This window comes from Emys orbicularis, chromosome 8, assembly GCF_028017835.1.
Source record: "Emys orbicularis isolate rEmyOrb1 chromosome 8, rEmyOrb1.hap1, whole genome shotgun sequence".
NCBI classification, from domain to species: Eukaryota; Metazoa; Chordata; order Testudines; family Emydidae; genus Emys; species Emys orbicularis.
Window position 1 is genome coordinate 35,426,411 of NC_088690.1, and position 6,516 is coordinate 35,432,926.

Here is a 6,516-nt window from a genome sequence, read left to right on the forward strand (position 1 = left end):
GCTACTGAGCCCTGCCCCACACCATTATATGCATGCAACCCAATCATGCAATTGCACTCATAAATTTATACAGCTCTTTCTTAAAAACGAATTAAGTTGTTTATCCCCACAACTTCTATTGGGAGGCTCTTCCAGAACCTCACCCCTCTGATGGTTAGAAACTTTCTTCTAATTGCCAGCCTGAATTTGTTCATGGTCAGTTTATAGTCACTTGTTCTTGTGCCAACACTATCCTTTATCTTAAATAGCTCATCACCCTGCCTGTTACTTACCCCCCTAATGTATTTATAGAGAGCAATCATATCCCCTTCTAAACCTTTTTGCAAGTCTAAACAAGCCAAGCTCTTCTAGTCTCCTCTCATAAAATAAGCCCTCCATTCCCCTGATCATCCTAGTAGCTCTTCTCGCCACCTGTTCCAGTTTAAATTAATCTTTCTTGAACATGGGTGACCAGAACTGTACACAGTATTCCAAATGGGGTCTTACCAATGCCTTGTGCAATGGCATTAAATACTTCTCTATTTTTACTGGAAATGCCATGCCTAATACATCCCAGGATCACATTTGCCTTTTTCAGTCACGTGCTTATTATATTAGTGCCTATGGGTCTTTTCTACCTCTACCTACTATGATCCTACAACCTGTTCAAAATCCAACTGTCCTTAGGGCATGATTACAGCTCTTGACCGAAAATCCTGACCTGGTTGAAGTTAAAGGAAGTTTTGCATGGACTTGGTGCTGGAATTTTACTCCCTCTGTTTCTGAGGACTTGATTTAGCAACAGGCACCCACCATCATTTGGAGCAATGCCACAGGTATATTAATCACTCAAGAACTCAATTGTAATCTACACTTGTTTTCATTTAGATTTGGGATAATTCATTCATGTAATCTGTAGAAGTTTCACTCTCTAATTTATCCTGCTTTTGATCTCTCCATCCATACATTTTTTTACAGAGTTCAAAAATATCTTTTAATTGGAACAATCTCTCTCTCTCTCAGTGACTTTAGTCACAGACTCATCATTCCAACATCAAACACAAGTGCTAAGTAATTTACAAACAAAAATAAATACATAACTCCTGGAGAGCTAACAATCTAAGGTCCCAGTCCCATAAAGACTTATGCATGTGCTTAACTTTCTACAGTGTGAGTGGTCCCACTGAAGTCTTTGCAGAACTGGGGCCCAAATGGTAATACTGTAAAGAAGAAAAAGTCATGGTTAAGTGTATTATTTCATTTGGGTATCTAAACTACAAATTCACCTATGAATTGTACACACAATAAACGCTGAAAAAAAACGTGTCTCTCATCCCTGCTCACCTCTTTATTTTACACATTTTTTTTACATCTTGTTTTTCAGATTGTGAACTCTTTGAGGATGGGTCTGTGTCTTTTACTAGATGTCTGTAAAGCATCTTCTAGCACAATGGGGTCCTGACCTGGTTGAAGCCTCTAATTATTAATGTAATTAATAAATAAAATAATTAATATAAACTATGTGTGCAATATTGGGTGGCATAGTTTGATATTTTACTTTACATAGAAATATCTTAGAATTTCTTTCTATTGGTACCTTCAGCAGGTCAAAGAAAATCTTATCTAAGAAATTCTTTCCCCTCTGTGGGATATGTTATGAGCCAGATTTTGCACTATATATTTTGCAAAGCCATTTTATGTTCCTTGTAGTAATTCTGAATTGACCATTGTGCCATTATCATAACAGAAAACAAGACCCGCTCTGAAGTAGTTTGAAGGAACTTGTACAAAAACAGAACATATAAATCCAAAAGAAAAGAAGCCTTACAGTGTTGCACTTTTCTGGGTTTCATGCTTCACAAGCACCACCATTTGTGTATAAGGGGCCAATGAATGGAAATTTATTAGTTCTAAGATTGCCAAGATGGCCTGGTAATTACTGCAGAAAAATTCTACAAAAGCCATATTATCTGCCAAACAGATAATTACATTCTGTTTACCTAAATCCCTGCTGCAATTTCAACCGGATACAGTAGTCTTCACTTCCCATCCTAAACCATTGGGTAGCATTGCTGTGCATTACATAGTCACAGCTGCCCAGTTGCACCCCAGAGGTGGTTGCACTTCAGAAGTATGTGGAAGAAGTATATCTAATTTATCTCACATTTGTTTTTCTCAGGTTTGATTCCAGGTGCAAAAGTGTTTCTATGCCTTCCACACCACAAAAACTGGCATCCAGCCTGGAAACTACTGAAGTCTCCGGTGCGGATTGCACAGGAATGTTTTTCTGTCATTAGTCCCCTAGATGTTTTGTCTTCCAGATTTCCACACATTATCTGATTCATCTGGTGTCCAGAATCACTGCAATAACTCGTGTAATGCTGCAATTGATCAGATTGTCACAAACAAAACCATCATTGTTCCAAATTCAGTGGGTGAAGCTGTAGTTGTCTTAGAAATGCTGATTTTGTTTTTTCACTGAAGATATACAATGCAAAAATCAGCATCCTAGAAATAATTTTCTCGTCACAAACTTCAGAGTGCGCAAAGGTTTCAAGAACAACAAGGAGTCAGGTGGCACCAAAGGTTTCAAGCAAACTCAACATATATATACATTTTTTTACCATTGCTGCTATGGCTTCAGAAGTAGAGCCTTCAAGTTTATGTTCCTTCATGTTTATGACAAAGCCAAAGCAATGTCAAGGGAAAGGATTATTAATACTCCTATCAACAAACACAGTGATATAAAACATGCTTAATACATCTAAGGCTGATTTTATTTATGGACATTTATTTAGTGCTCATTGCTACAGTACCTAACAGGACCCAATCCAACAAACACATATGCATACTTTACTTATGTACATACTTGTAGGATCAGTTCCACAGTATGCTCTAAAAATAATTTCTCAATAATAAAGATAATAAATGATTAATAATGAATAATAAACACAATCATGTTTAAAATGAATAAAAACATTAACAAAATAAATGCTATTTCTAGTGATAGAAATAACAGCATTACCACGATTTGTTAATGTCTGTACAGCACTTTGAATATGTGCTGTGCTATTATCGTTGATCTATTTTGTATAATAAATGTATAGTTATAAGCATAAACCTAATGATTTGAAATAAAATATAGAGATTTAATATTATATTTATTAGTATTGATTAAAATATAATTAATCAGCAATAAAATATACTTTAAAATTCTTTTAAAATAACTTTCCTTTTTAAAAGTTTTTAAACTAAATTTGAGAAGCAGCAGTTTAAGAAAGGGCTGTAGGAGTGAGTGGGGTTGTTTGGGGACATGATTCTTTTCAGGACCTGACCTAATTGGGTTAAGTAAAGAAGGGAGGACCCCATCTCTTGCTGCAGACCCATTGCCCCCAATACAGCAAGAAGGAACGCTCTAACTATAGGTTGTATGGCTGATGTGCAAAGAGTCCAACAGGTGGCTCCGTGGCGCAATGGATAGCGCATTGGACTTCTAGAGGATGAAGGGATTCAAAGGTTCCGGGTTCGAGTCCCGGCGGAGTCGCGGTTTTTTTTTTTTTTATTATCCTTTTTTAAAATTGATTTAATAAAGTATTTTAATTTTTACTCCTGGCAGCCTTCCCCGCCGCAGCACGGACCGACCGGAGCTGGAAGCTGCCCTAGTTGGGCCCTGCCTTCAGCCCCCAGCGGCCGGACTCGGTGCCTCCGTGAGCAGGCGCTCGGGATACAGGGCTGAAGGGAGGCCGCGCTCGGGCCGCCCCGACGGGGGTGAGTGCGGCCGGGGCGGGTCGGCCCCTGGCCACGGACCCCAGGGCTCTGCTCCCCCGGCCCCGGTGCGGGCTCGGCCCGACATCTGGGTGCCTCTCCCGGGCGCTCGGGGCGTCCTTGAGGTGGGGAGCGAGTCACCCCCAGGGGCCCGCCGCCCGCTCCCGCGTCAGCCCCGCGGGACTCGCCGCCCCTCAGCGCCGCTCGCCCCGGGCAGCGGTTGCTCCCCACCCCCCCCCCGCACCCGCTCGGGTACGGGGAGCCCCGGCCCGCCACAGGCCCGGCGAGGGGGCGCACGCGGGACACTCAAAGGGGGCGGGGGGCGGCGCTGACCCGCCTCTGCGCGCCTGGCACGAAGGCGGAACACAGCGCTGAAGCCGGGCCCCGGTCTGCTGCTTTCCCCGAGCCGAGCCCCTTTGTAACACAGGAGTCCCCCGGGCGCACTGCACTGGCGAGCCCGCTGCCTGGCACCCAGCTTTGGGCCAGGGCACCCAGCTTTGGGCCAGGACACCCAGCCACCCCTCACGCAGCCCTAAGCACAGGCGGAACAAGGACAGCAGCACAACGCCCGGGGGACTCAGCTCTGGTCGCTCAAGCGTCGGAGCAGGGCCGTAGCAACTCACTGGAAAGCATTTATCTCGGGTACATTTCTATTATAACTTAACCTTGCAAAATTCTGCTCAACCCCTTCCTCAGGAAAAATGTGTGGGTTTTTAGGGATGGCTGGGAGGTGTTTACATGAATAAAAGATCATGGGTTTTTATGCTGCTGAAGAGATTCTAGTCTGGGGCTGGTAGATTTTCATTCCACTTTTATAAAGCCAGTACAGATGCTGTATCTAGACAGTCGTCGACTTTACAACCTTCAATTTACAAAGAATAGCACTTATGCTGTTTCTGAATTGATACCCACATTCAACTTAGGACAGTTAGTTTCAACTTTATGATGCTCAGGCCCACAATGGCCTGTATTGCGATTCTGAGTTATGACATTTTGACTTAGGACACAATTGGTTCCTGAAAATTGCATTCTAAGGCCAAGGACTGCCTGTACTTATAACATCTTCAAGCCAAAGTGCTTTGAGACCTTTGGTTGTAACAGCTGCTGTTACATAATAAATGGTAAACAGCAGGTACATCTCATCCAACATGACCAGTAAGTCTGCAGCAAATAAGTGTCTTTCCTTCTGTCTGTTTTCATAGATTCTAAGGCCAGAAGGGCCTACTGTAATCATCCAGTTTGAAATCCTGCATAACACAAGCCATAGCACTTCCCCAAAATAATTCCTAGAGCATATGTTTTAGAAAAACATCCCAGCTTCATTCTAAAATTGCAGTTACGGAGAATCCACCATGGTCCAATGGTTAATTACTAGCACTGTCAAAAATGTATGCCTTAGGTCAAGCCTGAATTTGTCTAGCTTCAACTTACAGCCAGGGGTTGCGTTATAGCTTTTTTCAAACAGCCACTGCCCCCAATTCCTTATCCATGAACTCATAATTTATCTTTTTATTCTACACTTTTTAAAAAGATCACAAATATTTTGTCTAGTTTATAGGAAAAAACACTGATCATCTTTCCTCCACCACCACCACCACTAGAAATGCAACCTTTAACTTTAGAGCTCATTTTCCTACTAGGTGAGAAAATAAGAACTTCTTGTAAAAAAATACTCTCAACTCCTCAAAACAGCACGTATTCGCAAAAAAGCAATCCTGTAGTTGCAATGTCTTTAGTCTGTAGGTACAATCTATCCTAGTGCATGCAAAATATACAAAATAAGTTATTGTTCTCTTTAAAGAAACACCCCATTTGCACTGATCATTTGAGGAAGAAAATTTTCAAACAAGTTTATTTAAAAGTAAGTCAAATTCATCCTTGAGGGCACTGCAATGAAGTTAGTGTTGAATTTGGCCTGTTGTGTTTGTTATTGTTTTCCTCTAAAAAATGCACATTCAAAAATTACAGAAGTGATTAAAAAAGCATTTCAATCATCTTTAAACCCAGCAAGAAAGAGGAAGCCCTATTTTACCACCACCAATTAAACACTAGCAAAAAATCTTCAAATTTCAAATCCTCTGACTTTTAGTCATGTGCATTAATATAGTCTTTTCCATCTTGCATAATCTCTCCTACAGCTCCATCTCCTTCTCCTGCCAATTGCTTTAATTATAATCATGCCACTTGTCTGTCAGATTTTAAAAACAAAATCACTAAGGGAGAAGAAGTAGGCCCAACAAACTTACAATAAAACACATGTGGCTACTAACATAAATGCAATACTGGCACAGTATAATGGTCCTCTACCACATAAATGTGGTGGTGACAGAGGCATTTCTTTCAATGAATGAGACATTAATCCAAGCACCATATTCATAGCAGTGAATTAATTTTGTCTGAGAGTTTCCCTCTTCTTTGCGCCAGCTGACTTATGCAGCTTCAAATCTCTTCTCAGAACTCACATTTTGGTTTTGTTTCCACCATTTATCTCAGCTCTGACTCTTACCCATTACAAAAAAAGTGAAACAGTATGAGATAGTTTATGGAATCTGTTTTCTATGTAAATGCTTCACTTACCCAACAGATGTATTTCCTTCCCATTGTTTACTGTTTCTCCTCCACCATGCCCCTATCCTTGTACTCACCATGCTCTAGATGCTATCATTTATGGAATTTTATCTAATTTACATTGCAGGGACCTTTTCTTATATTATTACAAATCATTTATACAATAATGTTGTGAATGTACACAGTATTTTACAAAGCTAAATA

The 6,516-nt window shown here is 41.0% G+C and overlaps 1 non-coding gene across 1 annotated transcript; it reads left to right on the forward strand.

Moving 5' to 3' along the window:
- The first annotated feature begins 3,438 nt into the window (after positions 1-3,438).
- Positions 3,439-3,523, forward strand: TRNAR-UCU (transfer RNA arginine (anticodon UCU)). Its single transcript is given in 2 exon segments — positions 3,439-3,475; positions 3,488-3,523. It is a non-coding gene; the product is annotated as a tRNA-Arg (tRNA).
- The last annotated feature ends 2,993 nt before the right edge of the window (positions 3,524-6,516 follow it).